The sequence below is a fragment of the Tamandua tetradactyla genome, chromosome 6 (genome assembly GCF_023851605.1).
Source record: "Tamandua tetradactyla isolate mTamTet1 chromosome 6, mTamTet1.pri, whole genome shotgun sequence".
Taxonomy (NCBI): domain Eukaryota; kingdom Metazoa; phylum Chordata; class Mammalia; order Pilosa; family Myrmecophagidae; genus Tamandua; species Tamandua tetradactyla.
In genome coordinates, this window is record NC_135332.1 from 60,840,158 (window position 1) to 60,852,389 (window position 12,232).

The 12,232-nt window shown below is 42.6% G+C and overlaps 1 non-coding gene across 1 annotated transcript; it reads left to right on the forward strand.

Moving 5' to 3' along the window:
* Positions 1–25: 25 nt before the first annotated feature.
* LOC143689234 (U6 spliceosomal RNA) lies at positions 26–130 on the forward strand. Its single transcript, XR_013178691.1, has one exon. It is a non-coding gene; the product is annotated as a U6 spliceosomal RNA (small nuclear RNA).
* Positions 131–12,232: the final 12,102 nt, after the last annotated feature.

Consider the following 12,232-nt stretch of genomic DNA (forward strand, 5'->3'; position numbering starts at 1 on the left):
CCAGGAGATTAACCAAGGCTGCCCGGTGTTTACTTTGGCAGCACATATACTAAAATTGGCACATACAGAGGAGAGTAGCAGGGCCCCTGCACAAGGATGACATGCAATTCGGGAAGCAGGCCATATTAAAAAAAAAAAGGGACTCTGGTTGTACTAGCCTCTGATCAGCACACAGAGGGACAGGAGAATAGACAAAGGAACTGCGGGCCAATGGTGGGCGTCTCTCATGTTTGGATGCCGTTCCTGCTGGGTGGGAATGAAGACACGAGGTTTAGCTTGCCAGTAGGGGGCGGCAGAGCGCAAGGCAGTTCCGGTCCTGGTGCCCGCAACTCCCCGAGACCAGCTCCCCGTAAGGAAGCGGGGGTGAGGGAGGGGACCCCAGGTTACATGGCCCTTGGTTTTGGCCAGGAATATTCCGACTACCTCCTTCCCAGTTTTCAAGGCAGCGTCTCGATTCATTAGTTGGCTGGAGCGTAGGGGCGGCTCTGGTTAATTGCGGGGACAGAAGGGCCGTGGGCAACCCTTGGTGGTTGCTTAGGAAGGTGTCATGTCCGTCAGTGAACCCGTGTGCTGGGGCGATGTCGTCTGGGGCAAGGGCTGATCACATGGGGCCAGCCCGGGAGCAGCTATCCCTCTTCTTTAGTCAGGGATCTCTAGAGAAACAGAGCCAACAGGAGAGCTCTGTAAATATGAGATTTATAAAGATGTCTCCCACAGTCCTGGGAATGGAAGAGCCCAAAATCTGTAGGGCAGGCTGTGAAGCTGGGGGCTCCGATGAAGGATCTCTATGAACTCCACAGGATAGGGGAAGGTGTTTGGAGTTTTTTCTTGGTGGGTGCAGAATGTTTGTGAATTTTGGAAAATTCTAAATAAAGTGAGTGCTGGGATGGCTTCCTCATTCTGAGAAGAAACCCAGGTGCCTGCCTGGTCAAAAAAAAAAGGGTCGCTGTCACAGAGCTCCATGACTTTTAGAGGCTCCTCCAGGACACACCCAGCAAAGGCTTTGACTGTGTGTACTCACACAGAATAGGTTTTGTCCACGTTTATATGCAAGTAGATGTTAAGTCTTTGTAAGCTCTTTGCCATCTAAGTCCTTATCTCAGAATAGTATGTCCAGCAGGCTGGGATAGAGGACAATTAGCCAGGCAGGTTTGATTTAATTACACTCGTGAGGCTGTTGGCGCAGTATGAGAATCTTGGGTTATGCCTGAATGCAGCATCATGATGCATGGTGCCAGAGGGCCCATGTGATACACAGGTTGGATGGCTTTGGGTCCTCAGCCATGCCCTACCCCTGGGTACCATTTTAGGATTAGCCAAGTATTGTTTGAGCATTCCTGGGCCTGCCTGGTGAGGCCTTCAGGGTGGCAAGTAAGCCTATGACCTATGCAGTCTGCAAAATCACTAAAACCCAGAGCTGGGGTGAACAGTGACATTGCACCAGTCAGTGAGGTCCAGCGTCTAGGACTGCTACTGGTATCACGCCAGGGGGCACTGGTGCTGTGTCTCCCTTGCTGAGAGATTGCGTAGTGCTTTCTCTCAGGACTTGTTCTGTCTGGTGCTTGCCAGCCCAGATATCGTTCCTTGTATGGGGTCATAAGCCCTCATGGCCAGGGAAAAGGTAGTCATTTTTCACGTGACTGGCATCCAGCTGATGTAGCTGTTTTCACTTCTAAAGTTGACCCAGATGGTTCCACTTCGTTCTCTGGGGAGTGATAATCTCCACTTCCTGGGGCTCAGCCATGATGGGAAGTCATCCTACATAACCAAAATGACTGTGGGAGAAGCATTCCCACACCACCCCTCAACCACTGGGGAACGTGACCCCATCTATGAGATGACAATGTTTGGTTTTGGAGTGGGCCCAGGAGGTTGGGGCCCTGAATGGACAGTCCCCGAGGGACCCACTGGATATGCTACGTAGGGATGAATTCTAGGTGGGGTATCAGCAGGGACATTGAATAGTGACTCTGTTGCAGTGAGTGGAGCGTGTGTGGAAATGGGTGAGGCTGTGAGCTGTTTGGAGCCCCCACAAGGGCCTTCTTTGTATGAGAAAATTATTTTGTTTCCATTGGCATGATCCCCCTGCCAGCCTTCTGGCCCACAGCCCATGATCCCAGAGATCAGTGTATTTTGCTTTTTTCTGTTGGGTTGGTTAAATTCTACAGAGGCGGCTCTCCCAATCTCCTGCCCAGAAGGTCTGCTGTTGGAGGCCAATGTTCTGAGAACTAAAGGAGACAGAAGATTAAGGGTCTCAGTGTGAAAAATCCCATTGAAGCCCCCATGTTATGAAGGCAGTCCTCCCACCCTCACCGTGCCCAGAAATGCTCCGTTAAATCCCCTTGGAAGAGTGGATCTCCTCCTTCTGTAACCTGGGTGATGGACATTGGCCCAGCCATACTAAATGCGAGTGAGAAACTTCAGATTCAATTGCTTCTTAAATGAACTAATTCTGCTTTATCCACACATTGCGTCTACTTATAATTGGTGGTATCTGGAGCCACAATTGTTGGTCCTTTCATGGCTCTGTAGTATAAACCAGGTGTTACTTGGCTTTCCGCATTGCTGACCTAGGATACAGTTTTCTTGACCTTATTAGTAATTTGCCGCTCACATATCCACTGTCTATTTTCCAAAATAATCTTGCTTGTGTCTCCTCTCATTTCTGTTTTTACTGGGTTATGCTTTTATTTGCATGTACTGGCATTTAAATACGGCTTGTGGTAAGACGTGAGGCTAATGAATGACCATCTTTTGTTAGACTTGACTGTTATTTCATACTTTTTATTTCTTCAATTCCCTGTGTACATCTTTCACTCACTCCTTAGTGCCGTCTTCCAAATAAGTAGTTCTCTGTTTCCAGTCTAGAATTTGTCCTGTAGACTGTTTTGGTTTTCAATGAGTTTGTATTTTATTTCCGGGCTTTGTAAATGGTTCTTTTACACCATGTGGACTAGTGGGGAGTCAGAGTGGTAAGGAGAAAGAAGGGCAGGTTATCAGCCTGTTGTGGGCAGGCACTCAGGAAAGGCAGTGTCGCACGGAAACCAGATTCCTAGGGGACAACTGTGGTGGAGGATACTGAACTTTGGAATAGAAACAAGTTGGGGAAGCAGAGAATGGGGCTCTGAATCTGAGCCAATGCCTAGAAAGGGGGGATAAAGTGGTCTTACACCAGGGGCACTCACTTCCTGGCTATGCTAGAAGCAGAAGCAAATACTCTCCGGGAGAAAGATTTTCCCACAGATTAAGATCAAGCAATGAGTTCACAAACAACAATTATCAAATACACAAAGAAGTAAGCCACTAATGAGCACAAATTGAAGCAAGATGAAAAAAGAAGAAAAAACAGATTTAGATCTTCAGGCCCTAAAGCAATGAAATTTACAAAACAGAATATACAACACATACATTTGAAATGTTTAAAGAAAAAATCGAGCTGTATTTACAGACACAAACATATAAAAAGAATGCTATCTGGATTGAATAAATAGATCAGAAAAAAAAATCTAGAAACAAGAAAAAATATTTATTGAAATTAAAATCTCAAAGGATGGCTTAAAACAGTAGATTGTGAGCAAATGAAGGAATAAGTTCATTGGAAGGGTTGTCGAAGGAATATTTCCAAAGTGTGACAAAGATAGATAAGGATATTAGGAAAAGGAAAGAGATGTGGAGGATAAAATGAAATGGTTTAATATAGAACTAATTGGCATGTCAGAAGGGAAGTATAGTGATAACAGAAAAAAAGAAATATTTAAAGAGATTGGTTAATGATAATCCAGAACTAATGAAATAGAAAAACCCATGGATCAGTGTATACCAAGCAGGAAAAATGAACATAAATCCATAGCTATACAAAACAGAATGAAACTTCAGAACACCACTGATGAAAAGAGAATCTTGAAAAAGAAAGGACAGTCCACCTGCAAAGGAACAAAAGTTAAGCCTGACAATAAAAAGTCTCTATAGCAAAAATAGAAGTCAGAAAACAATAGAATAAATTCTTTGGAGTATTGAAATAAAGTATTTTTCAACCAAGGAATGTGCACCCATCAAAACTGTTTTTATGAATAAGGTCAAATAAAGGTGTTTTTGGATAATAAAAATTTTAAAAAAAGGGGAAATTTACTTTTCAAGACTTGTTTTAAAGAAAATTCTGAAATGTACTGCCAAAGAGAAAGAAAATAACCACAGAGGGATTACTTGAGATTCAAGAACATGGCAACATATCAGGAAAGCAGGCAAACGTTCCCAGGTTAAAATAATCATGCTTTACAATTTGCAGTGTTTAAAAAGGGTAGGAGTTTGGATCTTCTCTCCCATAGGATGCAGCTGCAAAGACCTGGCCAGATTGTATGAAGCACCTTCTTTTAGGATTTCGAAAAGCAATATTAGCATGTGGATTGGGGAAAATGCCTGAATGTAAACCAACAGTGATCTTACTATTTTCTCCCCTCCAGGACCCCCTGGGCTTGCCAGAAACCCAGCATGAAGAGAGAGAGCCTCAGGAGAAGCCCTCAGTTCCAGCTCAGAGAGGAGGAAAGGGGTCTCCTGGAAGTGCCAGCAGCAGTGGGGGCATCGAGGCACCCAAAACTCTAAGGATGGGGAATCCACCTCTCTAGTCTGAAGAGGTGTGGTCCCAAGAGGGTGGGAAAAACCCAGTGCTTTCCTCCTCCTCTCTGTCCTCTTGCCACTTGCCCCCAGATGAGGGCAAGGTTGCAAGAAGTGTACAGCAGAGCAGGGTACACTAAGCTCCAACTTTCTGGCTGGAGGACCAAAGAGGGAAGTGCTGGGTAACCAGAAAGCATGGGGGAGATCACAGACAAGGAGGAGCTCAAGAAAGGAATCCCAAAATGCTGTTTATGAACTCCTCGGCTCACTTCTGAGCTGCACATGCATGAACAAGGTCATAACCAGACCACCTCAGAGTCTGAGAACTGAATTAAGAGACAGGCCACTCCCCAGGTTCTGGACTGGCCACTGGGTGGCACACACAGAAAGGACACATTCAGATGGCACCACAAAGACATATTGTAAATGCATTACCAAAAATAGAACAGATATTGAAACCACAACCAACCCACAGAAGGCCAATTGGAACTTGCGCCTGAACCCAATCAGGATGACTGCCGGATAAAAACAACAATATCAGCATTCTCCATAGGATTTGAACAAGATCAAGAGTCCCATAACATAATGTTCACCAACCCCAAATTACTCAATTTACAGAACCAGGAAAATCTCAACTCACAGAGGAAGAGATAATAGACATCAATGTGACACAACACAGATGTTAGATATTTGGCAAAAACTTTAAGGGAGCTATTATAAAATACTCCAAGAAGTAAAGGCAAACACTTTTCAAACGAATTAAAAGACAGAAAATTTCAAAAAATAAATAGAAGACGTAAAGAGGCACCAAATGAATATTTTATCACTGAAAAATACAATAACCAAACTTTAAAAAAAGCTCACTGAGTGCAAGCTTATCAGCAGAACAGAAAAAGCAAAGAAATGTCAATACACTTGAAGACAGACCAATAGAAACCAAGTATTTTTAACAACATAGAGGAAAAGATTGAAAAAAATGAACATGTAGGAAAGTACAAAAAATGACTAATATTTGTGATCTGAGTCCCAGAAGGATGGGAGACGGAGTGTGGGGCAGAAAAAATATACACATATGTAAGTAAATAAATTTGCTAAATTTTGCTCAATACTTGCCAAATTTCATAAAAGACACAAACCACCAACAGGATAAAACAAACAAACAAATCTTTACCAAGACACAGCATAATCAAACTGCTGAAAACTAAAGACAGAAAAAACCCTTGCAAGTGGCCAGAGAAAAACAATGCATTAATTATAGAAAAAGCAATGATTCAAATCAGAGTAGAGTTCTCATCAGAAAACATAGAGACCAGAAGGAAATGAAATGATATTTGTAAAGTGCAAAAAGAGAAGAACTGTCAATCCAGAATTCTATTTTCAGTGAAAATATCCTTCAGGAGAGAAGGTGAAATCAAGACAATCTCAGATGAAGGAAAACTATGAGAACTCCTTGTCCACACACCTGATCCAGCAGAATTGCTGAAGGAAGTTCAGACGAAAGGGAAACGTCACTGGAAGGAGACTTGGAATCTCAGGACCTAAGGAAGAACAACAGGACATTTAAATACTGGGTAAATATAATAGACTACATTTCTCCTAATGAATTATTTAAAATATGTTTGATGGTTGAAATTAAATATTAGAACATTGCTAATGGGTTTACACCATGTGTAAATTTAAGTTCTGCATCCACCTGCTTCTTATCCTGAAAAGAACTCCTCCTTTTCCCTCTACTCATCATGTCTTTTCTCTACCACAGGGCGTTTATGTCTTTGTCACTTCCGTTCCCTTATGGCCATTTTGACCTCTTTGGCTTCTCTCCATCTTTTTTCCTATTGCTCACTGCCCTATTCTCTTGGTTATTTTCCAAGTCTCTCTCTCTCCCTCTCTTACTCACACACTCATTGACTCACTGGCTCACTCACACTGAGTGAGAAACTGGCCCTGTTACTTCCTGTCTGGGCAGTGGTTTCATCCAAGTATACCTTTCAGGCTTCTAGATGGCTTATGATTTGTCTTCCCTTGGGTAGGTGGCCGCTGGTGGCTGGATAGCAGTTTCATTTTGCTTAAATCAGGTATACCCTGAGCTTTCCCTCTGTGAGTGTCGTGGACAGGACAGACTCCCTTAGAAGGGGACAGCAGGTGTTAGGGTTGCCACGTGGACTCTGGCTGTACTACACTTGGTTATTTTGAGAAGCATAACAGGATACACCTTCACCCCCACAAGCCTTTATACGGTCTACTCCTTCTTCCTGCAATGCCTTTTCCCCTTCTCTGTCTAGAAAGCTTGCATGTGTTCTTTAAAATCCAGTTCAAGGGCTATGTCATTCCTTCCCTTCTCTCACATCCAACCTCTATTCAAGCTTGAAATAAGCTGTATTGACACTGGTTGTCTAGGCATTTGTGTTCCCAAGCAGACTACCAGCTCCTAAAGGAAGAGGATTCAGAAGTTGCTTATTGCTCTATTCCCATTACTAGGCACATTCATTCAGTAAATCAACAAATCACAGTTGAATGACCACTGTGAACCAGTCACTGTACTGGCTAGTGGGAAGCCAATGTGAACAAGTCAGATGGAGTCCCTGCCCTCTTGGAGGATAGAGTGAGTCAGGCTGTGTCTGGCACATAGTAAATGCTCAAGAGTTTCTTTGGAATGAATTGAATTTGTTTGTATTTCTTCTACTAAGGGTCCTTTTGACCCTTCTCAGACACCCAAAGCAGTGGATAGTTTAGTGGGCCATGGGTACCTCTTCTATAATTCCCGGAGGCTCCTCAAACTTGGTTTGTTCAAACCAGAGCCCACCATCTTTCCCTACCCTTCTACTCCTCATGTTTCCACATCTCAGTAAATGACAGCATCTATACCACATGGCCTGGCCAGAAAGGAGGAGTCATATTGGATCCATCTTTCTCCTTATCTCTTCCTCTCCCACACATTTTTCTCTCACAATCATCACCAACTTAATAAGGGTCCTGACAATTCCACTTCCTTAACTTCCGCTTTACCATCCCTTCTCTGTTCCTGCTACCCTCCCTTGTTGCAGCTTCTTATCATCTCTCACCAGGACACCAAAAAGTTCTTTTCATGGATCTCCTGTTTTCTTTGCAACCGCATCACTTATCTCTTCCTGGCCCCAACTTCATGAATTTCCCTGAATTTTTGCCAGCTCCCTGCAGCTCTTGCTGCTCTCTCTGTCCAACATGCCCACACTATCCACAGCCCTTCTCCATTCCCAACCACCCAGCAGGCACCCACTCAGATTTCAAGATTCAGCTCGCGTGCCCTCCCAGAACACTTTTCTCTCTCTCCAAGGTGAACTGACCCATCCTTTCTTTGTGGGGACAACACCCTATTCACACTCCTTTCTTCGCTGTCACCCAGTGATGCATTTATTTATGTCTTTGTTTCCCTCACTAGGACAAGAACTCCTTGAGGGAAAAAGAACTCTCTGTGTTCTTGGTGCCTGGTGCATAGTAGGTGCTCACTAAAGACATTTTGAGTGAATCTAGTAAACAAATAAAGCACTTCCCTGTCTTTACCCTTCTTTTTTCAGTGAAAAAAGCAACAAGGCTTTACAGTCAGGGGCTTTTTTAAGTCTCTCTCAAAGAAGTTAAATTAAATAAGGCATTGCCTCCCTGCCATTGTAGAGCCAAGGAAGACTCCTCTAGGCTGAGGCCCACCTGAGTCCTCACCAAACAGTCCCACTACTGCTAGATGGAACCTCTAACCCCAGGCCCTACCAAAGACAGATGGGAGAGTGGTTGTCACTTGGTTTAATCTCCTTTTCCTCTGGGGAGTTTCACTCCCAAACATGCTTTTCTGCCTCTCCTTTAACCTGCTCCCTTTATCCCACCACAATCTTATCACTTATCTGCCCCATTACTCTCCCCCTTGTTTTCCTGGAAACTATCTTCTTTGCCTCCAGGCTTTGGAAGGGACATTATCATGGGCAGTTGAGGCAGTCAGAAAATGCCTCTTGGAGGAGATAGAGCTTGACTGGGCTTTCAGCTGAGAAAAATGAGAAAAGGGGCGAGAATTCCAGATTGAGTTAGTGGTTCCTGCAAAGACCTAGGGGTTGGAAGGTGCAGGTGTTTTTAAGAGAATACAAATTAAATTATTTGGGCTGGATTAGCATGGAGGTATGGGGAAGTCATGGAAATAAGATTGGAAAGCTAGGTTGATGCTAGAAACTGGGAGGTATAACTTCCAGGTTGAGGGATTGGGATGGTGCCAGATAAGCAACAGAGGGCACTGAAGAATTCTAAGTTAAAAGAAAGATGTGAATAGTGTTTATGAAGGTTGGCATGTCAGCTGTGAGGAGATGGATTAGAGGGAAGAGATGGGCAGGATGACTGCCATAGTGTAGGTGGTGAATAGAGAAAATGAAAAGATGGGATGGAAGGGAAAGCTCTTACAAAAGAAGAATCAACGGGACCTGGGTGTTAGGAGAGGAGTCAAGGATAAAGCCAAGGTGACTTTGGGGGGACGTAAATGCCATTGATAGAAACAGGAAAGCTTGAAGAAGGAGCTCTTTTGAGACAAATGATTGACCTTCGTTGTAGACAAGTCTGGATGAAGGATGGAAGTGGACAGACCAAGGACAAGATGCCCAGCAGGTAGTTTGAAATTCAGAATTGGAACTCTTGAGAGATGCCAAGAATTGAAGAGGAAACAGGAATAGCTGCGTGGAGGAGAATAGTGAAAAAGCCTGGATGAGATCCTCAAGAGCAAAGAGTGCAGCAATAAGAGCAGAGGTCCAAGGAGTGAGCTTGGAGATGCACCTCTTTTCAGCGGTGAGGAGGAAGGAAGAAGACAGCCAAACTGGAGGTCAGGAGGAGAACCAGGGCAGGGCCTGACAGGCCAAAGGGAGGCAGAGACTCAAAATTTAGGGAGGTCATTTGCAGCTGGTATGAATGTGTCTGTATTAAACCTGTTTTGTATGCATAAGAAAAAGTGTGGAAGGACATAGACCAAATTGTTGGGTGTGGTCACCTCTCTTAGTGAAAAGAGCTGAGGACTTCCCCTTCTGTTGTGCATGAATTTTTACAGTTAGTAAACTTCATTTTATAATTACCATTAACCCCCCACTCCAGCCGAAGAACACTGGTGGTAAACACTTTTCTCTCCCACATCTTCCTGTCTCTCTCTCCAACCAACCTTCTTAGTTCCTTGTCAGCCAGTGTTCCTGCTTCTTCCCCCAGTGCACTCATAATCTCCCCAATCCAGCCTTTAAATTCTCCAGATCTAATTTCCATAAGCTATCAGTCAGCTACTCTTTTTTGGAGAGGGGGGAGAGAGGGGTAAACTACCCCAGGGACAGAGAGCAGGATCATAATTTTCTCTCAGTTGAAAAACAGAAGAAACTACAAATAACCATAAAAAGCTGAAGATTTGGTTAACAACTCTTAAGACTTGCTTTCCAGCCAATAAAGAAAAAAAAAAACCACGAAAGACTAGGAAACTGGACAACTAGGCAAAACAACTGTTTTGAAACACTGGAAAACAGGTAGTACAAGACTGTGAAGGAAGTAAATGAAATGACACCTCTAATTACCATGGCTTTCTGCTGGGAGGCAATTTCTACATTGGGGCACAGGGCAAGAATCTTAAACAAAGCTGCACTGAACTGAGGAAATAGAGACTGGAGTTCAGGGAGGTCAAAGCAGGATTTAGGGGGCAGAATATCAGAGAAGAGGAAGCTACACAGAGAAAGAGCCCCAGAAATCTGCACAGCGGTCCTCCTGAGTGTTTGGCTCACTACCAAACTACGAAGGGTGAAATTCCATGAGGCTGGGCAAACAACTGCCAGGAAAAGAATAATTATTTGGTGTGATGGTTGGAAGCTGTATGACCCCAGAAAAGTATGTTGTTACTGTTAACCCATTCCTGTGGGGTGGACCCATTGTAAGTAGGATTTTCTGGTAAATTGGATCTTAATTTAAGATATGACCCACCTCATTTAGGGTGGGTCTTAATCCTCTTCCTGGAGTCTCTTATAAGAGAATGAAATTCAGACAAAGAGAGAAAACCTCGGAAGCAAGAAGCTGAAAGCAACAAAACCGTGAAAAGAAGAGAGAGACCAGCAGACCCTGCCACATGCCTTGCCATGTAACAGAGGAGTTCAAGATGGCCAGTAGCCAGTCTTCAGAAGAAGGTATCATCTTGATGATGCCTTGATTTGGACACTGTTACAGCCTCAGAATTGTAAGCTAATAAATTCCCATTACCAAAAGCCAGTCCATTTCATGGTATCTGCTTTCAGCAGCCTAGCAAACTAGAACACTTGGGGATGTAGAGTTGAAAAATTCCTGGAATTCACACAAGCCTGGAAATTCTTTAAGTGCCCACCAGCCAGAGTAAAGAGACTCATTAAATACGGGGTATTCAGTAAAGATTCAAGGATTTATGCTTAAATGGTGGGGCTAAACTAGCCCTAGATTACAGGCTACTCTAGATCTGTCCTTATAATTGCTTAAAAACAAACTGAAAAGATAAGGAGATCTGCAAATAAATTAACTGATAGAACAAAACCCAACACTCTTTAAAGGAATACAACAAAATCAAGCAGTCAACAATGTAAGACTCACAATATCTGTTATCCAGTAAAAAATTACTAATCATGCAAAGCAGGGCAGTGTGAGCCATAATAGGGAGAAAACATAGTCAAAGAAATAGACCAGAAATGAAAGAGATGTGAAATTAGCAGACAAGTGTGTTAAGACAGCTATTATAAATATTCTAAATATTGCTCAAGGATTTAAAGTAAAACATGTCAATAATAAAGAGAGAAACAAAAGACATTGAAAATAACCAAGTGGAAATTCTACAGATGATAAATACAATCTCTGAAATAAACATTTCACCAGAGGAGATTAAGAGTGGATGAGACACTGTTGAAGATCAATGAACCTGAACACATAACCATAGGAAATATCCAAAATGAAGCCTGGAGATAAATATTTAATGTATAAAAAGCATAAAAAGCTAAAACTTGGTGGAACATCATAAATATGAAAAGACACAAATAGGCTGGAGAAAATATTTGCCATAAATATAGGAACACCATCTCTAATTACCAATCACCGTAAATATAAAAATATTTACATAAAGAACACTTGCAGACTGGAAAGCTACTTTGTAGGTTCCCAAAGATCAATATATGAAAAAGTAGTTGCAGATTATTCACCAGAAACTAAATACAACCAGAAAAAAAAAATGCAAGAGAGTAATATTCCATTTTACCAATAATCAAATAAAGGCAGAGAGAAATATTATCAAGGTACTAGGGTATAGCTGTTAACAAAAATTTAACACTCAACTCAATAGGCAAATGGCAAAAGACATACAGAGAGAGATCACAGAAAAGGAACTACAGATGGCTCTTAAACATATGAAAAGAGATTCAGTCTCACCCAAAATAAGACAAAGGCAAATGAAAAGACATAGAAGTAGCATTTTTCACCAATTTTGGCAACAATCCAATAATAACAATGGTAATGATAGTAACGAACACTTATAAAGTGCTCCTTGTGTGTTCTAAGGGCTTTAGAAATATTCAGCCCTGATGAGTTTAATAGCCCACTATTTTTTGTGTAATAGGACAACAGGGAAACCACACTC